This window comes from Tursiops truncatus, chromosome 15, assembly GCF_011762595.2.
Source record: "Tursiops truncatus isolate mTurTru1 chromosome 15, mTurTru1.mat.Y, whole genome shotgun sequence".
Classification (NCBI taxonomy): domain Eukaryota; kingdom Metazoa; phylum Chordata; class Mammalia; order Artiodactyla; family Delphinidae; genus Tursiops; species Tursiops truncatus.
The window spans coordinates 60,627,984-60,650,420 of NC_047048.1; the positions used below are offsets into that span (position 1 = coordinate 60,627,984).

The 22,437-nt window shown below is 52.1% G+C and overlaps 1 pseudogene; it reads left to right on the forward strand.

Moving 5' to 3' along the window:
• Positions 1 to 491: 491 nt before the first annotated feature.
• On the forward strand, positions 492 to 10,422 carry LOC109552640 (ubiquitin-fold modifier 1 pseudogene; annotated as a pseudogene).
• The last annotated feature ends 12,015 nt before the right edge of the window (positions 10,423 to 22,437 follow it).

The window sequence follows — 22,437 nt, forward strand, 5'->3', positions numbered from 1 at the left end:
TCTGTCACGTGAGGTATCTGGGGGTCCTGGATGTTGTGGTTTCCAAGACTACGCAGTCCAGGGCCCCCATCGTGAATCCATCCATATGCAAAATGGGCTGTGACGTGTCCCTTCTAGGCAGCCAGGCACTGTCCAGGATAGGGGCTTTGTACTGCCGGGTGACGTGGTGGGGGAAGGGTGCCTCAGCCGTAAGAGGCCTAGTGACAGTGGAAACCTTTTGAGGCTGAGAAACTCAAGGCTGTTGGCCCTGACACTGGGGCGCCTGGGCCTTATGCAGCCAACCCAAAGCAGACAGGGATGAGTGCAAGGTCACTGGCCTTGGGGGTGATGTCTCCATCCTCCCTTCTCAGAGATCAGTGCTCATAGGAATGGGGAGATGGCTTGAGTAGGTCTAGCCACCAGGAAGTCTGTGTAAGCAAAGCTAGTGGCTCCTGGAAAACACGCCCTGCCTCTCAGCCTCCCTAGGGCCCCCTGCACCAGAGCTGGGCCAAATGCTGGTCTGGGGCGCCCTCTGGTGGTCCTTCCGGGCAGTGGCAGAAGCAGCTGAGGGTTTAAGGGTGAGTGGTCAGAGCTGGAGGACGTTAGAGTGGACCACCTCTCCCACTGCAAAGATGGAAACACTGAGGCCCAGGGAAGGGGGAATGGAGCAACATGCCCAGGATCATTCAGCAATTTAGTGGTCAAGCCAAGAACAGAACCCAGGCCTCCCTCTGTAGCCGTGGCTGCCCTTGGTGGGTCTCAAGGCATCCCTACTAGGGGAGGGAAGGTTGAGTGTCCAGGAGGCTGACTCCCCAGTAACTGTGGACAGCTGGATGGAAGGCGGCTGAGCAGCTGTATCATGAGGCATGCAACACTTCCCTTCCCTGGCCTTAGGGTCCTCACCTCTAAACCCGGGGCCATTGTATTGGCAAGGAGACTGGGGTCCCATTCATACACACTAGTAGTGAGGCTGTAACAAGCCAACCTTCCAGAAAATCCTAAAATGAGCCTTGCTACAGTGAGTATTGCATTTAATGGTGAAAGACTGGGTGCTTTCCCCCTGAGATCAAGAACAAGAGAAGAACGTACACTCTCACCATTTCTGTCCAACATTGTACTGGAGGTTCCAGCCAGGGCACTAAGGCAAGAAAAGAAAGGCATCCAGATTGCAAAGGAAGAAGTAAAACTATTTGTAGATGACTAATGTATATACAAAATTCTGAAGAGTCCACCAAAAAATATTAGAACTAATAAACGATTCCTACAAGGTTGTGGGATACAAGCTGAATATACAAAAATCAATTGCATCTCTATGCATTTGCAATGAACACTTCAAAAACGTAATTAAGGGCTTCCCTGGTGGCACAATGGTTAAGAATCCGCCTGCCAATGCAGGGGACATGGGTTCGAGCCCTGGTCCAGGAAGATCCCACATGCTGTGGAGCAACTAAACCCATGCGCCACAACTACTGAGCCTGCACTCTAGAGCCCGTGAGCCACAACTACTGAGCCTACGTGCCACGACTACTGAAGCCCGCACGCCGAGAGCCCGTACTCTGCAACAAGAGAAGCCACCGCAATGAGAAGCCACCGCAATGAGAAGCCCACGCACCACAATGAAGAGTAGCCTCCGCTCGCCGCAACTAGAGAAAAAGCACACACGCAGCAACGAAGACCCAACGCAGCCAAATAAATAAATAAATAAAGCCTCACATTTACAGTTAATTGATTTTCAACAAAAGTTCCAAGATAATTCAATGGGGAAAGGACAGTCTTTTCAACAAATGGTGCTGGGACAATTGGTTACCCACATGCAAAAGAAGGAAGCTGGACACCTTCCTCACACCCCACACAAAAATTCACTCAAAATGAATCTTAGACCCAAATGTAAAAGTTAAAACTATGAAACTGTTAGAAGAAAACACAGGCATAAATATTCACGCCCTAGGATTAGGCAACAGTTCCTTAAATATGACACCAAAAGCACAGCAACAAAAGAAAAAACCTGGACTTCCCTGGTGGCGCAGTGGTTAAGAATCCGCCTGCCAATGCAGGGGACACGGGTTCGAGCCCTGGTCCGGGAAGATCCCACATGCCGCGGAGCAACTAAGTCCATGTGCCACAACTACTAAGCCTGTGCTCTAGAGCTTGTGAGCCACAACTACTGAGTCCACGTGCCACAATTACTGAAGTCCATACACCTAGAGCCCGTGCTCCGCAACAAAAGAAGCCACCACAATGAGAAGCCCGCACACGAAAATGAAGAGTGGCCCCTGCTCGCCACAACTAGAGAAAGCCCACGCGGAACAACGTAGGCCCCACATAGCCAATAAATAAATAAATAAAAATTTACAAAAAAAAATAGATAAATTGGACATCATGAAAATCAAAAACTTTTGTGCTGCAAAGAACATCATTAATAAAGTAAAAAAAACAACCCATAGAATGGGAGAAAATATTTGCAATTCATATATTTGATAAGGAATTGTAACCAGATTATATAAAGAACTCTTACAACTCAATAATAAAAGACAAATACACTAATTTTAAAAATGGGCAAATGATCTAAGTAGACACTGATCCAAAGAAGATATACAAATGGCCCATAAGCTCATGAAAGATGCTGAATATCATTAGCCATCAGGGAAATGCCAATTAAACCCACAAGATACCACTTCACAACCACTAGGTTTCCTATTAAAAAAACAACAACAACAGATAATAACAAGTGTTGACAAGGATGTGGAGAAATCAGAACCCTCACACACTACTGGTAGGAATTTAAAATGATGCAGCCACTTTGGAAAACCGTCTGGCAGTTCCTCAAAAGGTTAAACAGAATTAGCATATGACCCAGCAATCCCATGCCTAGGAGATATATATCAAAGAGAAATGAAAACATACATTTGCACAAAAACTTACATGAACGTTCACATTCATAAAAGCTAAAAGCAGAAACAACCCAAATGTCCACAGACTGATGAATAGATAAACAAAGTGTGGTTTAATCATGCAATGGAATATTATTCAGCGATAAAAAGGAATAAAGTACTGAGGCATGCTATGACATGGATAAATCTTGAAAACATTAAGCTAATGGAAAGTCAGTCACAAAAGTCACACACTGTTTGACTTCATTTATATGAAATGTCCAGAATAAACAAATCCATAGAGACAGAAAGAAGATAGCCCTTTTTTAAAAAATATATATATATTTATTTATTTTTTTATGGCTGCGTTGGGTCTTCATTGCTACGCATGGGCTTTCTCTAGTTGCAGCGAGCGGGGTCTACTCTTCGTTGCGGTGTGCAGGCTTCTCATTGCGGTGGCTTCTCTTGCTGCAGGGCACAGGCTCTAGGTGCACGGGCTTCAGTAGTTGTGGCTCGCAGGCTCTAGAGCACAGGCTCAATAGTTGACGCTCACGGGCTTACTTGCTCCATGGTATGTGGGATCTTCCCGGACCAGGGCTTGAACCCATGTCCCCTGCATTGGCAGGTGGATTCTTAACCATTGCTCCACCGAGGAAGTCCCAAGATTGTCTTTTATAGGGAATTCCCTGGCAGTCCAGTGGTTAGGACTCTGTGCTTTCAGTGCTGAGGGCTCGGGTTCAATCCCTGGTCGGGGAATTAAGATCCCACAAACCGCATGGCATGACCAAAACAAACAAAGAAAAAAAAAAAAAAAGGAGAAGAAGACAGTCCTTTATAGCAGTGGTTGCCTAGGGCTGGAAGAGAGGATTGGGGAAAATGGGCTTGGGGTTCTTTATGGGATGATGAAAATATTCTAAAATTGATTGTGGTGATGGTTGCACAACTCAGAATATACGAAAAAACAATGAATTGTATGCTTTAAATGGGTGAATTATATGGTATGTGGATCATTTCTCAAAAAAGAGCCTGTTCTTTGGACCCGAGACTCCACTTCTAGAAATTCCTTCTAGGAATCATTCAAGTACATGAAAACATATGCATAAAGCTTTCCATCACAGTATTGTATGTAATGGCAAAAGTGTGAGAATAACCTAAGTGTCCATCAGTAGGGGAATGAGTCGGTTATATTCATCCCTGGGACGGAACAATGGACTCTTTAAAAATGAGAATCACATGGACAAGGTCCAAGAGACACTGCCAAGTTTTTTTGTTTTTTGGGTTTTTTTTTTAAAGCAAGTTACAAAAATAAACCTGTGGATTAGAGGGACATAAAAGAGAGGTTTTTTAAAAGACAAAATTATAGCATCTAGGGATGCACACTTGAGTGATAACGAGCCAGAAAGTGATTATCTTAAAAATCCAGATAATGGAAACTTTTGTGGGGAGGTAGGGAGTGTGACTAAGATGGGGCACACTGACGGCTTCTGGGGGGGGGCTGGCAGAGTTCTTCACCTGGGCAGTGGGTCCAAGGGTGTTTGCCTTATAATATGTCGAGCTGAGCAATCATTTTACGTGGTCTTTCTGTATGTGTCATATTTTACAATAAAAAGATTTTAAAAATAAAGTATACTCATTCCAATTTTTTTAAAAGCAAGTATCAAAGGATTCCATTCTCCAAAACAGTCTATATCTATATGTGTATACACAGAAAAACACTTGGAAGTTTGAAATTTGGGGTGCTCTTAATTTGTATTTTTCTAATTTTCTATTTTTTTCTGCAGTGAACAAGAATTACTTTCACAACCAGAAAAAAATAAAGCTCTTTGCTGTGTCTTGGGCATACCCTTGGAGCTCTGGCATCGTGTGAGCAGAAAGGTAGATTGTGATGGCCTTGGAGCAGCTGGGAGATGGCACAGGGATCTGTGCAGGAGAAGACCAGGGTTCATTGCCTGCTCAGTGCCCAGGCCTAGCCAAGACCCCAAGGCCCAGCCGGGAGACTCGGCCCGCTTCGGGCTGCTGGCGGCAGCTGCTGCACAGCCGTCCCGCTGGCCTCGTGCTCCAAAGATGCTGGGAACGCAGTTTGACCTGGCGAGCTCGATGGAGGTCACTCTGCTCCCATCTGTCCAAGTCTCCTATCCTGGGCCGAGAACGAGAAGCCCAGGTGGAGGGCAGGCGAGGCAGGGGTGAGGCGGGGGGCAGCTTCTCACCCTGGCTGGCTTTGCTACCACCAGCAAAAACCGCATAATAATAGCTAAATGAGCACTTTCTACATGCCGGGCACTCACGCTAGGTGGGTTTTGTGGTTCGTTTTATTGAGTCCTCTGAATGACCTGAAGGATGTGGGGGAATCATCATCTTCATATTACAGGTGGGCAAAGTGAGGTCGGGGAGGCCCCTGGAGCAGTCACTATCTCTGAGGCTGGATTCAGACAGACCCCTCGCGTGCAGGGCCTCAGTGACTCCTCGCAGGAACCCTGGGAGGGGGCTGCCCTCATTTGGCAGAGGAGGACGCTGAAGCTGAGGGAGGTGGTCAGCTCCCCACGCCCCACAGCAACTGCAGCAGGGCCAGGCGGCCTCTTCCAGCTTTGAGGGGCGGTGGGCGTGTTCCCACCCCTGCGGACTGGCTCCTAGTCAAGCTAGTGATTGTACTATAACCTCAGGAGTGTACGTGACAGCGGCCAAAGTGCTCTCAGAGACACCCTCTCATTTGCTGCTTTCAGCAGGCCTGTAAATCTTCCGTCCGACTGTATTTCCCCCCATTTTAAAGTCTGGAGGCCCAGAGAGTTGAGTGACAGGCCGAGGGGGCCCGGGGCTTCCATCCTGCCCTGCATGGGGCAGCTGGCGTGGGAGCCCGCGGAGGCAGTATGGCCAGCCCCTTTCCTGCTGCGGGGAGACAAGAGAGCAGCTCTCCAGAGGAGCTGGGCCCCCTCCTGGCCGAGCTCCCCAGCCACAGCGTGTGCCTTCCCAGCAGGAGAAAGGACACCCAATGACAGAGCCAAGGGCGAAGTGCCTGGGACAGCCGCCAGGTCTCATGGGATCCAGAACCCTCCGTGGCCTCAGCCCAAGATCGTCCCCTGCACCTCCATCAGTCAACAGTCAGCCAGCTCACGTCGGGGGGTTCACACCACCTACAGAGGCCAGGCCACCGCCAACAAGAGGGGCCGCTTCTCGAGTGCCCACCACTTGCTTGCTGGGCACCGACTGCGCTAACCACCAAAGCCGCACCACACTTTCAGGAAAGGCAATGGAGGCTCAGAGAGGTTGAGTGACTTGTCCAAAGTCACAGAGCCAGGAAGCCTCAGTTTCCACCAAGGAGGGACAGAGGAAGGGACCATTCAGGACCCTTCGGTGGGAGGGAAGAGACCCACGTGGAGGGGAGGTGGGGAGTAAGGGAGGGCCTGTATCGTGAGCTCTGACTCTCTCAGGACATAATTTGCTCATTGATCCAACCGTCTCCACATGCCAGTGTTTTTGCTGAGCATTGAGGACTCAGGTAAACCTGGCTGATCTCTGCTCTCCCAGAGCTCACGGCCTAGCAGGGCAGGATGGGAAGGAGAACTGAGGCAGTCAGAGGCCCCTGCCGGCCTTGGTGGCTAGTATTTACCGAGGGTCTACTGTAGGCCAGGACCAGCGCTGGGCACTGAGGGCACCGAGTGAGTGCGAGGCACAAGGCTCCTGCCCTCCTGAGGCGTACATTCTACAGGTGTCCAGCCGTGAGCCTCCAGAAACCCTGCCTGCATGACCCCTGAGCCCTGAATGCAACAGGAAATTTCTCAGAAAGGGCTGGGGGTTGCAGCAGACCTAAGGGTTCTCCATGAGTCATATTGGGACCTGGTTCCGGGCTGCTGAGCAGGGATCCGGGAAGGACAGGAAACCCTATGAGTGCCTTGCTAGGGACGAATCAGGGCCCTGGGAAGCCAGAGATATTCAAAGGGGTCTGCAGTTATCCAGTCTGGACAACTGGAAGGCCGAGGGCTAGCCATTCAGGGTGTAGCCACAGACTCCTGGGGCTGGGGACACGGCAGAGAATCTCAGAGCTGGGAAGGGCTCCACGGCTCTTACAGGGCAAAGGTCACTTGCTGAGGCCACCCAGGCCCTACCAGGCCTTTGTTCCTTTGCTCCCCAGTGAGGCAATACTGGGTCAGAGGCAGCGTTATGGCATTCGATTCTAGCCACTCTAGCATCAGGTCCACATTACAGCCTAGGGAGGGCGAAACGGAGCTGTGAGAGGACTTGCCCAAGATCACACGTCAACTCATCCCAAGCAGAGTGTGAACGGCGAACGGCCCAACCCTTTCTTCCAGCTCGCACCGCAGGACGCTGCCCAGAGGATGGGCACATCCACACACTGCACTGGTGATGTGAACGGCACTCCAGCAGGGGCACAGCATGAAAACTCTCTTCCTCAGCCTCCCCGGTGGGGTGCTGGGGTTTATTTTTTGTTTCTTCCAAATGCTCGACCTTTGTCGTCACCTGGAGATGTTAAACCGAGGGGCCCCTCTCAGAATGAATAGCAGACAGGATGCCCCAAAACGGCTCCAGCTCGGCAGCCGAAAAGCTGGATTTTTATATATATATATATATATATATATATATATATATATATATACACATATATATATTTTTTTTTTTTTTTTTTTTTGCGGTACGCGGGCATCTCACCACCGCGGCCTCTCCCGTCGCAGAGCACAGGATTCGGGCGCGCAGGCCCAGCGGCCACGGCTCACAGGCCCAGCCGCTCCGCGGCCCGCGGGATCTTCCCGGACTGGGGCACGAACCCGCGTCCCCCACATCAGCAGGCGGACTCCCAACCACTGCGCCACCAGGGAAGCCCTGGATTTATATTTTTAAGTGGAAGTTTTAAAACTGCCAAATTCCCTTGATAAAAAAAGAGTCAAAATAGGAGAATTTAAAAAATAGGAGGATGGCTAAATAAATTCTTAATAGAATATTATACAGCCATTAAATAACTTTAAAGAAAATTTGAATGCTGTGAGAAAGTGTTCACAATACGATGTAACGTGGGGGGTGGGGAGAGGGAAGGCAGCTGTAGAGTATGATTACAATTAAAACACACACTTAGATACACATGTATGATCCATGCAGAAAAACAGGACTAGAGAGAAATACAACAAAATACCGACGGCATTATCTCTGGGCACTGAGATGACAGATGACTTTCATTTTCTCCTTTCTACCTTTCTGTAGTTCCCCAATTTTACAGTGTGTATGAATTGCTTTTATAATTAGACATTAAACAAAAAAGCAGAGTCAGGGGTTGCTCTTGCCCAAGCTTACCCTCCCTACCTGCCCCTCCCTCCACACCAAGCTGGGGGCCGCTGGGCTCTGTCCTCGCCGGCCAGCCCGGCCTGGCCGGAGATCATGGGGTTCACCAGCCATCCCTGCCGGTGGAGGAACCAGCGAGGGGACACTGCCCTTTTGGAGCCCAGGCCCCGCCCCAGGCCCTCTGGAAGGGTCAACTGCAGTATGTAAATTTCCTGGCTAGGGACTCTGGGAGATGATCCTCTCTAGCGCTGAGAATCAAAACATTCATTATCTACTGTATGAGAAAAGCTATCTTCTTTGTTCCTTGCACCTCTTTCGGAGCCGCTGAGCGCGCAGCGGGAGGGCTGAAGGAGAGCTGGCCTCTGTCACCTTCTCACCGCGGGCCCGGGCAGGCTCCCAGCTTCCCCACGTGGGACTGGAGCTCCTGGCCCACCTGGTCTCCGGGGCCCTTCCAGCCCCAATGCTCTGGGCTGCTTCTAACCTGAGAGGCAAAGGCCCAGGGGCACCGGCCCTGTCTTAGAAAAGCTGTCTGGATCCATTCAAGAGCAGTGTTCGGAAAAGCCTGGAGAGTCGGAAGGCAGCATTCACCACCACCCGCGTCCACCCAGCCCCGCGTCTGGCTGGTACCTGCTTTTGCCCCACCCTGTTCTCACCCACTGGGGATGGACCAGCGGAGGTTTCCAGAGAGAGGGGGCTCCCTGCTCTCCAGACCTGGCCGCAGAGTTGGACCAGTTCCAAAACGGTGCCCTCACTTCCTTTCGGCCACCCCACCCCCTCCCGGTTCTGGAAGCTTCTGCCTTCCTCCTGGACTATTTTAGCAATCAGGTCACCCGTGGGCTCACTCTGAGCTTGTGGCCAATTAGAACCCACACGCCTTCTTCACAGAAATGGTGGTACCTCCGCCTCCTCCAGATCCTTCCAAAGTCAGGGTCCTCGGGGTGAAAACACAGAACGAGGTGGTGACCTGGTGGTCCTCCCATATCGGGAGGTGGGGGGGTGGGGCTTGCTCAGGAACTAAGGCCAGGCACTGCTCCTGTCCCCATCGTGGCCAGCGCCCTGCAAAGGTGGCTGCTGGCATGGAGGGAGCATTGGTCACAAGGACGTCGGGGTGGCCTGCACATCAGTGTGTTCCCACACGGTGCCGCGTCGGTGCTGGGGACACACGTCCCTCACTCTGGTCCTCACCGGCCCCAGGCAGTGAGCTGATGCTCATCTGGAGGGGAGCTGAGTGACCTGTCAAGGTCACCGTGCTGGTGAGCAGCAGGGCCGAGACGGAGCCTGGGGAGCCCCAGCAAAGCTCAAGTCCACCTGGGCTGCCCTGGCGTTTCCCTAGGGCCTGGCAGACAGTGGCAGCCGGCCCAGCTGGCAAACGAGTTCTCATGAAGCCTGGGAGGCTCTGCAGCCCTGGTTTTACCCAAATAGCAGGTTCCCAGGACCCCACGAAAAGCCCAAAGCCCCTTGTGGCCCGTGTGTTCCGCTCAGAGCTGCTGATTACCTACTGCTGCTTCTGCTAAGCCCTGGCCAACAGCAGGTGGAGGCTTCTGGCCTAAGACCCGCCCCGCCCCCTCCCCGACACCTTGGCTTCAGGCGGAGGAATGTGAGCCAGTTCCCATCCTTCCCTCCCCCAGGCCTCTGACTGACCACAGGCCTTTCCCGGCCAACGCGGAACCAGGTACTGGACCAAGAGCAGATCCTCGGGAGCCTGCAGTCCATCCAGGAGGAAAAAAGATAACAAACATGCAAACAGAAGGGCTCTCCGTGATTGTGTGATGGAGGTGCAGCGGGGGTGGGGGGCAGGGCAACTGAGAGGGGTTGGAGAAGAGCTGCGGGAGGAGGGATGCAGTGGCCTGCGGCCTGGGGCTGGGAAGAGCTTGGCACCGTCCAGGAACTGAAGGAAAGCCAGTGTGGCTAGGGCAGCACAGGCCAATAGGAATAGAATGCGAGCCACACATGCAATTTACAATTTTCTAGTAGCCACGATAAAAAAATAAAAAGAGGGAGTTGGCATGGGGTCTCTGTCCAGGCTGGTTCCACCACAGTTTCCTTTAAGATCACACCGACCTTGGACCCAAGGCTGCCTTACAAAGTACACAGTATTCCTGAAAGTACACCTTTCACAACAGTCTTATAGTTTGCAGCAGAAGAATGTAAAATTCCTGCATCAACAAGTGCACTTTTTACCAATGATGGGATAGGAATAAATCCTGCACAGACAGCTGGAAATGCTTTTCCAAAGCATAGTTCAGAACTGTGAATTACTCCTATAGATCATGTTGGAAGTTGTTAACATCTGCTACTTGGAACATACAATTACTTTTCAGAATAAATATTGGTATTGTTGTAAAAAAAAAAGTGAAAAGAAATAGGTGAACTTCATTTTAATATTTTATTTAACCCAATATATCTCAAATATTAATATTTCAATGTAGAATCAATATAGAAATTATTATTGGCCATGCCATGTGGCTTGCGGGGGATCTAAGTTCCCTGACCAGGGATGGAACCCAGCCCCCCTACAGTGGAAATGCTGAGTCCTAACCACTGGACCGCCAGGGAATTCCCAATATAGAAATTATTAATGAGACATTTGACATCTTTTTTGTACTACAGCTTCGAGATCAGGTGTGTATTTTACATGGATGCGCACATCTCAGTTCAGACTGGCCGTATTCCAAGGGCTCAGCAGCCCCGTATGGCTAGTGGCCACTGGTTAGGACAGCACAGGACTACGGGAGGGTGAGCAAAGGGGAGGAGGTGTGAGATAAGGTCAGAGAGGTGGGCAGGGATCACCTTGGATTTATTCCAGGAGTTTCCGGAAGCTGTGAGAGGGCTTTAAGTAGGGGCGTGATGTGATTCACTGCTGTCTTTACAGGCTGACTCTGGCCACCACTTGGAATGCTTTGGAGCAAGTGAGTGAGGTCAGTTGCCAGACAGACACCCAGGTCGGGGCTGAAGGCGGCCTGGGCCTCATTGAGGGCAGCCATCATGGAGCTGCAGGGGACACTGAAGAGACCGTGGAGAGGCAGAGAGACAGGGAGACAGGACTTCCCATCTGCTTTTTTTCTTCCTCTCTGCCAAAATTCCTCCAAAGTAACCCTGTCCTAACAGTTGCCTTCCTCCCAGGAAGAGATCTGCGTGGTTGCTATTTAACAAAGCCTACAGGCGCTCAACCAGAAACAGTTTGCCAAAGGCCCAGAATTGAAAAGGCTACCACTTTCTGTGTCTCAAAGAATCACTGCATTTCTGAGCAAGAAAAGATAAATTTTCTAGATGCTCAGTATCACCTAGTGATGAGATGATCTCTGGGGCCAGCCTGCCTGCGTTTCAATCCCTGCTGTCCCTCTAACAAACTGCGTGACCTTGGACAAGATACTTAACACTCCTGGGCTAGCGTTTCCTCATCTGTATTCCAGAGGCATTAATAATCTCTATCTCTGGGGTGACTGGGAAGAGTAAGTAGGTGTATACCTATGGAAGTGGTTAGCACAGTGCCTGACACATACGAGGCACTCATTGCATGTTATCTATCATAATTGTTGCTGTTTTTGTTAACAGATGAGATAACTAAGGCCGAGGGACAGGAAGGGACCTGCCCAGTGTCAAACAGTAAACCTGCGGCAGAGCAGGAAACAGTATCTAAATTTTCTAATTTCTGGCTCTTACACGGAGCCGCCTCCCAATTGGAAATGCTGGCCATCCCTTCGTTTAGACAGTTACCATGTTCTCCCCATGTGCCAGGTGCCACGCTGGTACAAGCCCCATCTCTACAAAATCAAGGCTTTCCAGTTCGGAAGGAAAAAGCTCTTTGTCAGCCACTCTGGACTACAGGGTGAGAAAGGGACTACAGTGCAGGCAGAGAGACACATGCTGATAACAGGGCAGTCAAAACAGCGCTGGCCCGAGAACTGGGAGACGCCAGGCTGGGTTGCCTCTGCCTGAGCTGCTCTGTGATGTGGGCAAAGGGCTTCACCTCTCTGATCTCAGCACTCCTGGCTGCGAGGCAGTGGACAGACGTTAACACGCACCTCCTCTGTGGAGCTCCGAACTCCAAAACGCTCACGGCCTGACTGGGGAGAAGGAATGAACTACCAGTCAGACTGGGATGTGGCCTCCAAGGACATGGGCCCTATGGCTCAGATTTTCTGGAACATTCCTGACTGACCCACCCTTTTCATAAGAGCCATGTGTATACTGGCCCACAAATCCTAGTTTTTAAAAAACAACCTGTCACTATAATAAAATTACGAGAGTCTGGTTCACAGGATTTCATAAACCAGCAACATTTCTAAAGAAACTTTAGGGAACTTGCAAAGGACTGAAAATTTGTTATTTTTCCAAACAAGGCCCTTTGGAAAATTTGTTATTTTTCCAAACAACAAATGGCGCTGGGAAAAGTGGATATCCATGTGCAAAAGAATGAAACTGGACCCTTATCTTCCACCCCACACAAAAGTCAACTCAAAATGGATTGAAGACTGAAATGTAAGACCTGAAACTATAAGACTCCTAGAAGAAAACATAGGGGAAAAGTTTCATAACAATGGTCTTGGCAATGATTTCTTGGATATGACACCAAAAGCACGGGCAACAAAAGCAAAAATAGACAAGTGGGTCTATATCAAACTAAAAAGCTTCTGCACAGCAAAAGAAACAATCAACAAAAAGGCAACCTACAGAATGGGAAAAAGCATTTGCAAACCATAAATTTGCAAACTATATATATGATAAGAAGTTAATATATCAGGAACTCCTACAACTCAATAGCAAAAACCCAAATAACCAAATTAAAAAATGGGCAAGGGATCTGAACAGACTTTTCTCCAAAGAAGACACAGAGACGGCCAACAAGCAAGTGAAAAGGTGCTCAACATCCTTAATCATCAGCTAAATGCAAATCAAAACTACAATATGGGGCTTCCCTGGTGGCGCAGTGGTTGAGAGTCCGCCTGCCGATGAGGGGACACAGGTTTGTGCCCCGGTCCGGGAAGATCCCACATGCCGCGGAGCGGCTGGGCCCGTGAGCCATGGCCGCTGAGCCTGCGCGTCCGGAGCCTGTGCTCTGCAATGGGAGAGGTCACAACAGTGAGAGGCCCACATACCGCAAAAAACAAACAAACAAACAAAAAAACTACAATATGATATCACCTCACACATGTTAGAATGGCTAATATCAAAAAGACAAGAATTAACAAGTGTTGGAGGATATAAAAGAGAAACCTTGTGCATGTTGGTGGGAATGTAAAACGGTGCAGCTGTTAGGGAAAACAGTATGGAGGTTCCTCAAAATAAACTGAATACCATATGATCTAGCAACCCCACTTCTGGGTACATACCCAAAAGAACTGAAATCAGGATCTCAAAAATATATTTGCATTCCCATGTTGACTGCAGCACTGCAATGGAATTGGAAGCAACCTAAATGTCCACTGACGGACGGATGAAAGCAAAGAAGATGCTGTATATACATACAATGAAACGTTTGTCATTCAGCCACGGAAAAGAAGAAGATCTTGTCTTATGCTACAACACAGATGAAAACATGAGGACATGCTAAGTGAAACTGGCCAGTCACAGAAGGACAAATCCTGCATGATTCCACTTATATGAGGTATCTAGAACAGTTAAATTCATAGAAACAGAAAGTAGAAGGGTGGTTGCCAAGGGCTGGGGGGAGGAGGAGATGGGGAGTTGCTATTCAATGGGGGTAGAGTTTCAGTTATGCAAGAGGAATAAGTTCTAGGGATCTGCTGTACAGCGCTGGGCATCTAGCTCACAATACTGTGTCATACACTTAACATTTTGTTATGGGAGTGGAACTCATGTTATGTCCTCTTTAACCACAATAAAAAAACAAACAAAGTACCTTCTGGAAAGGACATCAGAACATCAAAAAACAGGAAAGCTATCATCTCAGAATAAAGAATAGTCCTTCAAATTAAATAGCTTTAGTTTTGTGGGGGAAACAGACCACAGGGTGTGTGTGTGTGTGTGTGTGTGTGTGTCTTGCTTTCTGCTCGCCCCTGCCCCCTGCCCCTGCCCACTTCTCATCACACTAGACCTTGCGTCTGGCAGTCCAGGGGAGGAAGCCGTGGACGCTTCCTCCTCTGACCAGTGCCCCGCGCCGCCCCCGCCTTCTTCCTTCAAGCCCACAGCACTTTGCACACACAGTTCTAGAAGAATGCTTCTCTCACTTATTTGGGGCTGGCTCTGCATCTTCCCACCGGGCTGTGAGCTGCGGAGGGCAGGATGCATCCCACCCCTCTGTCCCCACCCCCATCTAACTGGTACTGGCACCGGGTAGGGGCCTGGCACACACTGTTGGGTGGAAAGTGGATTCTAACTGGACCTGGGGAGGCAACGTGGGCATCAGGCCCAGGAGACCTGAAGGGCTTAGGAAGGGAAGAATGGAAACCATATGGAAGCATTGCCCCTAAGAGAAGCCCGCCCAGCCCCAAGACCCCTCTGTCTCGAGGACTGGGTACCTCTGTCCCCCCTCACAGCCTGGGGGAGGGTGGGGAGAGGCAGCGGGGGATAGGGGTGGAGGTGGGGAGAAGCCCTGGAAAGATTCATTCCCGATAAGGCCCAGGGCTGGGACGAATGGCAGGAAGAGGCTGAGCCGGGACCTCAGAACCACAGACAAGCTGGGAGTTGGGAGGCCCGGCCCCTCCTGGGCCAGCCCCGCTCCTTCCATCCGCTCCCCTCCGCGCCGGCCCGAGGTGTCTCAGCCCCAGCAGCCAACCACAGGGAGAGCAGAGGGCGGAAGTGGCCGGCTCTTCAGACCTGGCTGCCGGAGGTGGACTCAACGGCCATACGCTCCCCACGTGGCAGCCACCGCGGTCCCCCAGGCCCAGAGGCCCAGGTGGGGCGCCGAGGGACATGTGACGGTCAGATGGCAGCTTCAGAAGCACACACTGGTCCTTCTGCTTGATTTTCACCCAGTCACTCCCTCCCCTGCTTAAAACCCCTCACGGTCACTCGGTGCCCTCAGAATAAAGACAGGCTGGCCAGCTGTAGGCTCCCCTCACCCTGCTCATCCGTGCCTCCTGCCCCGGCCACTTGGCTCTGTTTGCAAGTAGGCGTTTATTTGTGAGATTCTTCAAGTGCGCAGGGACACATCTGCTTTTGCTCCTGTGGCGTCCCCTACATGGTGCGGAGAGCCTGACCCCGGTAACCACGCAAGAACTGTTTGTCGGTGGAATGAATGAAGAAGCTGGGGAGGAGGGTGAGGCTGTGGGGCAGCCAAGGGTTTGGAGATCAGACATGCTTGGGAAGACCCACTGGCTGTGTGACCTTGGGCAGGTCCCCAGCCTGGCAAGCCTCTCCCAGCTTTTGCTGGCTCAGCTCACCCACCTCTGAGCACAAAGCAGGGATCACGCTGTTCAGAGAAGATTGGTTTCCTTACTTTGGTTCTTTTTTAAATTTTTATTTATTTATTTATTGGCCACACCGTGCAGCACGCGTGATCTCAGTTCCCCAACTGAACCCAGGCACCCGGCAGTGGAAGGGCAAAGTCTTAACCACTGGACCCCCAGGGAAGTCCCTTTGTTTCTTTTTTTAAAAAAATCCAGCCCTTTCATTTTATGGACAGAATGCTGTGGGTGATGTGACCCCCCCCCCATCCCGTCTCATCTTGATGTTCATGTTTATCTGAACCAAAAAGGGAGTGCAAATTGGTGCAAACTATTTTGGAAAGAGACTTAGATGTCACCTGCCTACACGCAAAATGCTAGTAGCATCCACCAACTCAGCCCTTGTGCTTCTAGGAACTTGTCCTAAAGAAAAGTACAACACATTGTTTTAATAAGGGAGAAAAAAGCAAGTGGGAGAATTTTCAGTATTTTTAGAACTGACCACCAGGAGGCGCCTTTGGGTCAGGGGCTCGATCAGGTTAGCCCAGAGCCCCTGGACTTAAAGGACAAAAATGACAAAACCCAGTTCTTCTCAAAGCACGTGCCAGTCTTACTTCATCGCACCCTGGGAGCTTTTGTTACAGACAATATCTACGTGTTTTGTGTCCTCTCTGCCCTTCCTCATAAAAGACTCCCCTTACCAAAAAAAAAAAAAAAAAAAAACAGGCAATTTTAACTCTTACGTTCTAATATTGTTCTGCTGGGCTTATTTCTGTCCAGATCTTCATCTCTCAAAGCTCCCCGGTCGGAATTCAGTTTGTTAGAATTCAGAACTTGACTTGTGCAATGTCTTTCATGAGCTTCATGACAAACGGGTGCTACGGATCTTGTTATTCCTGTGAACAGGTGGGGAAACCAAGGTTGGCACTGCCCAGGCCGCAAAATATACGATGGCCCGGAGGGGAGAACCTGGGGCCCAGGGTAACCCAAATAAAGCCAGTGAGCTAAGCCCTGGCCTTGGGCTCAGCCCTCTAACCTCTCCTGCTGCCTCCTCTCTCTCTCTGCATGTTCGTGATGCCATGTCCCTGGACCCAATCCCTCCTTCCGCTTCCGTCTGCTGGGAGCCTGCCATTTATCCTCCTGGTCTTTGTCTGCTGCAGGTTTGGGGCCCTCCTGGTGGGCCATGTTTCCCCACACTCCGCACACACACCCCAAGGAGTCCAGGCAAGGATTCCTCCCCTTACCCGAGGGGCTAAGATAAAGTCATGAACCCCCAGGCTCCTTCCCACCCCACATCCTCTGCTAGGGACCACCTGCACTGTGTGGCCAGCCGGGGTGCTGGGCTCGGAGGGGGAGAGCAGGGGCTTGTCTCAGGTGAGCTAACGGAGGGGCCCACCGCTTGCCCTGGGGACCAGTCCTGCCCACCCAGCAACAGGAGGCAGGGACGCCTCCTCACAGGACCCAACCACCCACGAGCTACTCCGCCTGAGTTTCCAGGTGCCCAAGGGGCCTTCCTCCTGCCCCTCCCCCGAAGGCTCGGTGTGCCTCCTGCAGCCCCGTCCCCGCCTTCCCGTCCCTCACTTCTCAGTCACACTGTGCGTCAGGCACCCACCCTGGGGGCACAGGGCCGCTCCTGGCCCGTTTCTGGCACTGGGAGGGCCTCTCTCTGGGCCTTCTTTCCCCGTCTAGAGGCTCCCCGGGCCCCTCTCAGCTCAGTTTCTCTACCCTCAGTGCAGTAGTTTTTCATTAAGCTCGTCTTTCAAGGAGGAATTAAGAATCTTTTTCCTGGCCTCCAGGCTGCTTACAATGACAGTTCATGAGGAGCTGCGCTCTGAGCTGAAAAAGATCTATTTTGGAAGAGGTGAAGCCTGGAGGAGGAGGAGGGGGCAAAGAGAAAAGAGGCAGTGACAGCCTCTAGTCTGGTCTCCCAGCTCCCTCTCTCCTCACCCCTCACGGGGTGACAGGAAGGCTCTTTAACAACACAATTGTGGTCCTGTTGTTCCTGCTTCATTTAAAATCCTTCCAGCCTTTGCCACCTTCCAGGAGGCCCCACGGGATCGAGCACATTCATTCAACAAATATTTATCTGGTGCCAAGTTCTGGGCTAGGGAGAGAAAGACAAGACAAGGGGCAGCACATAAACATACTGTTGCACCTGACGCAAGTGTTGTAAGAACAGTGGGGTGGGAGGAGGCAGAGGCTGGGTGGTCAGGGAAGGCCCCTGGGAGGAGATGACAACTTGAGCTGAGACTCGCCTAACAGGAGGAGTTGGCCCCCCAGAGGCCTCAGGAGGCCAGAGCAGCAGAGGGGGCGACGGAGAGGCTGTCAAGATATGACACAACAGGAGAAGCAGGGGCTGGATCGTGCAGGACGGCCTGACAGATGGGGAAACTGAGGCACAGGACCAGGTGACGCACGCACGGCCCTGTGGCTAGTTGGCTGTCCCCACTCAAGGTACCCAACCCTCTCTTCAAACCGTTCTGAATCACCTGCGTCGGGTCCTGTGTCCACCCTGGGGTTTCCCAGGACAGGGCTGCACCAGCCACCTCAGAGGACCAGTGCCTGCTGTGTAGCAGATGCCCAGGAGCGTTGGTTGGATCGGATCTTGGCATCTCCAGGATGCCTGCAGAACAGCAGGGGCTCAGAGAGTATACAGGCTGTCCTGACACCGCCCTAGGCCACACAGGAGGCTCCCAAGTGCAGCCCAACAGGCAGAGTCAGCCATGCAGCAGCTGCACCTGTACCCACGGTCTGTCCTGGCCCTCACGGCTACCTGCTGATTAGAGCTGTCACCAAGGTGCGGGGGCTTGGAGGCGCTGAGAGCATTGTGCGCCCCCAAAGAGTTCTGAACCCAGCTCCTCACCCCGATTTCACCTCTGATCTGTGTCCGTGTAAGCCCAGTACTTCACACCTCAAGGGCGGAAGCCGGCAGAGCTGCATTTCAGGATGTCTTCGGTGATGTGGGGGCTGTTACTTAACCGGCTCTCCTCTCTACCCTGTTGGTGCCTGGGGAAGAAAACCCCACCCCATGAGCAGGTATCCAGCAACCACATACCAGGCACCTCCGAGGTTTGGGGCCTTCTACAAAGCTAGGCTGGGGGAGGTGCGATGGGAGTGGCTCACAGGTTTATCAGCTCTCACAAAGGAACAGAAACCACGGCTCAGGATGTGGCAGGTGTGAAAGGAAGAGGAACTGCATGAGCTGCAGCCCCGGCCAGCCCGGCTCGGCTCCTTCCCAAGGCCAACATTCTCCTTCTCCTGGTGCTACAGGGTTTATGAAGTGGCCACACCACCTGGAAGAAGAACCCAGGTAGAGGGGGCAGTGCAGAGGAGTCCCAGCTGGACGAGCCCTGCCTCCTGTCCTCCCCCTGCTGAGACTGTCAAAATGTCCATCCAGGGGCTTCCCTGGTGGCACAGTGGTTGAGAATCCGCTTGCCGATGCAGGGCACACGGGTTCAAGCCCTGGTCTGGGAAGATCCCACACTCCGCGGAGCAACTAGGCCCGTGAGCCACAACTACTGAGCCTGCGCGTCTGGAGCCTGTGCTCCTCAACAAGGGATGCCGCGACAGTGAGAGGCCCGCGCACCGCGATGAAGAGTGGCCCCCGCACGCCGCAACTAGAGAAAGCTCTCCGCACAGAAACGAAGACCCAACACAGTCAAAAATAAATAAATAAATAAAATTAAAAAAAAAAATTGGATCATATATTCACCTGTCTCTTTAAAAAAAAAAAAAGTCCACCAACAAGAATGGGTGTCGGCTGTGGAGTGCACAGCCCCAGAATTCTAGGACTGCACCATCTAGGAGACAGACGTAGAAAGAAGCACGTACAGTTCAGGTGCTCAGACAGAAGACCCGTCAGGACACTGTCGGTGGGTGGGGGGGACGAGGGAGGTGGTTGTCTCCATTCCAGAGCAGCAAGAGGGGGACTGGGCGAGGTGTCACGCCTGCCACAACAACAGCTACCCCAGCAGCGATGGCTGTCACCAACCGGCTCACCATGGGCGCCAAGAACACACACTTGGCTCCATGTACTCCTCCCACAGCCCCAGAATAGCCACTGCCCCCATTTCACAGATGAGGAAACCGAGGCAAGGAGGGGTGAGCAACTTGCCCACGGGCCCCCAGGCAGTAAGGGTAGGTCTGGAAGGAGGAAGCTGGCACGTTGGTTCCCCCAAGGTAACAGCGACAGGAACTAGAGATGTTCCCCCAAGGTAACAGCGACAGGGCATCCAGCCACCAATGTGTTTAAACCTGCCAACTGGTTCCATCTTATTTCCAGCATCACCGGCCACCCTTGCTACTCTGCCCACTCTGGGCTAGCAGGGTGGGGCCTCTTCCTGGGGTGTGACACAAAGACCAGGACCAGGGGGCAAGCCTGACTCGGCCTGCAGACAAGCCTGGGAGGAGGAGACGGTGACCCAGATGCTTCTCAGCAGCTAGATTTCCTCTGCCCTCCAGAGGCTGCCTGCTTCCCTCCGCCCCCACTGCCTGCAGTCAGTAGCCTGCAAATTGCCAAGTGTTAATGATTACAGGAGGCCCAATCTAATTAACACCTGAGAGGGAGGAAGCAGGGTGGGTGCGTGCGCGCGTGCGTGCGTGTCCCATCACCCCGAACCCTTAGGACAGAGGCAGAACGTGGGTTATGTCCAGTTCTTTGAGGCCTGGGCAGGCCAAAGTCGCCAACCCTTCCAGGCCAAGCTGGGGTTGGGGCCAGCAGCGCCTCTCCTTCCCTGAACTGAGTGAGCCTTACAGGGAAAGCTGAAGACCCACGGGGAGGTAGGTGCCCTGGTGGCCACAGCTGGCCAAGACTCTCAGGCCAGCCAGCGTCCAGCCCCTTTCACAACTCTGGGCCTTGGCAAGGTGGTTTCAGGAGGAAAACTCTGGCACAGAGCAGGGATCTCAAAAGCAGCTAGTTTAAACCTCTCCTGGTCCAGATGGCGTAACAGAGGAGCACAGACAGGGCACAGTTTACCCAGTACTACAAGGCAGGTTAGACTCAAGTCCCTGACTCCCGTATCCCCAACTTCTCACCAATAAGAGGGACCCTTCCTCCCAATTCACTTTCTTCACAGGCTTTCTCTCCAAGAGGCTGGAAGTAAGTCTAAGGAATGGCTTTGGGGCTGGGCAGACTGGTTTGAAGCCTCACTCCCCCACTTAATTGCTGTGTGACTTTGGGCAAATACATTTCCCTCTCTGAGCCTATTTCCTCATCTGTAAAATGGGGGAAATAATAGATGCTTCTTAACACTGTAGTAGGAATTCAGTGAAATAAGGTGTCCCTGGGATGGAAAGCTCCTCCTGGGCCCCTGACAGGCCTTCCCGATGCCCTGTAGGTGGTCAGACACTCGGTGGACTCCCTTCCTGTCTCCCTCTGTGATGGCAAATACACCCTAACTCAGAAACACACATTCTCTGCCAGCCTTTGAGACAGGCTTGAAAATCCTCCCCAACGCTGGCACAAGCACAGGGCTTCTCTCGGGATGGTTTCCCTGATGGGGCGGCGGGGGGGTGGGGGGTGCGGCGGGGAATGGTAGAGAGAGGGATGGAATTCTCGGGGCAGAATCCCTCCTCACTTCTGCTGCCCCGAGTTTTCTGAGAGCTTGGCCCCCAGCCCCACCCCCCAAGAGCCTCCTGACTGCAGGGGCCGCTGGGTGGAGGGGTGCTTGGGAAGCAGCCTTCACCCCTTCACCCCTCCTACGGGTGGGCGCACATCTGCTGCAGGCAGTGAGGCGGGCAGTGTAGATGAAAGCTGCTGACGGCAGGCCTCTGAGGAGGAGTGTGGAGGGGAGGAAATGGGGGGAAGGAAAAGGAAGAGGAGGAGGAGAGAGACCGGGTGAGGCCTGCTCCCTCCCCACGACCCACCCCGGACAAGCTAAGAAAAGCTCTGGGGGAGAAAAACCGCCAAAGATGCACAGTTGCCCTCCCCAGCCCACCGAGCTGGAGGCCCTTCCTTCCCTGGAGCCAGCTGCCCCCGGCAGATTAGCATTTGGCTCCGGAAAAGCAGGCCCCACACACCAACCCACGGGAGGCTGCCAGCTGAGTCAGACTCTCTACCTGTCAGGAAATCATTCATAAAATACGACACCTGCCCAGCGCCCGCCCTCACCCCAGCCACTGTCAGCCACCAGCTCCACAACCACAGTGCCTCCAGCCCACCCTCCCGCCCCCACCCCCCAGCCACTTCACACATTTCTCCTGGGATAGCTTGAAATAAGGCCGGCTCAGCCTCGGTAAATCAGTATTTACGGGTCGCCTGCCCTGGGGATGACAGCTGAGTCTAGAAGAGCGACAACTTCACTCAATTATGAACAAATGACAGTGACACAGATTCCAAAGCGTTTTCAGTGTCACGGCCATGCCAGTAGTCGGCACTTCTTTATCTTCAGTTTATGTACAGACAGCTGGAGGCTCCCAGGATACCTCACTAGACATAGCTAGACAAGGACCATGTGGCCAATCCTCCCACAAAGGAAAACTGGGGGCCCCAGGGGGAGGTGACTTGCCCCAGGTCACATGGGAGTTCAAACTCAAAGCCCACATTTTCAAAATGCAGATGATATTCCATGTTCTTCTCACTTTCCATCACTCAAACCCTGATGCGGCCCTCCTGCTGAAGAACTGGATTCTTTATCACAGACCCTTGTGCCTGGGCCCTGCTACCCTTGGCCCTCATCACACTCCCCCTTGCTCTCCTTCTGCAACCACTCTGGCTTCCTTGTTTCTCAAACACACCAAGCATGCCTCAGGGCCTTTGCACATGCCACCCCTTCTCCCTTCCATTCATTACATGTCAGGCTCCCTATCACCCTGCAAGATGAGGTTCCTTGTCACCTCAGAGAGACCACGAGAACCACCCCCCCCCAACATTCTTTCCTATCCTTGCATGAAAATTGTTCCCATCCTAACCCATATTACAAGTTAGTTGTGTACTTCTTCACCTGTCTACTGCC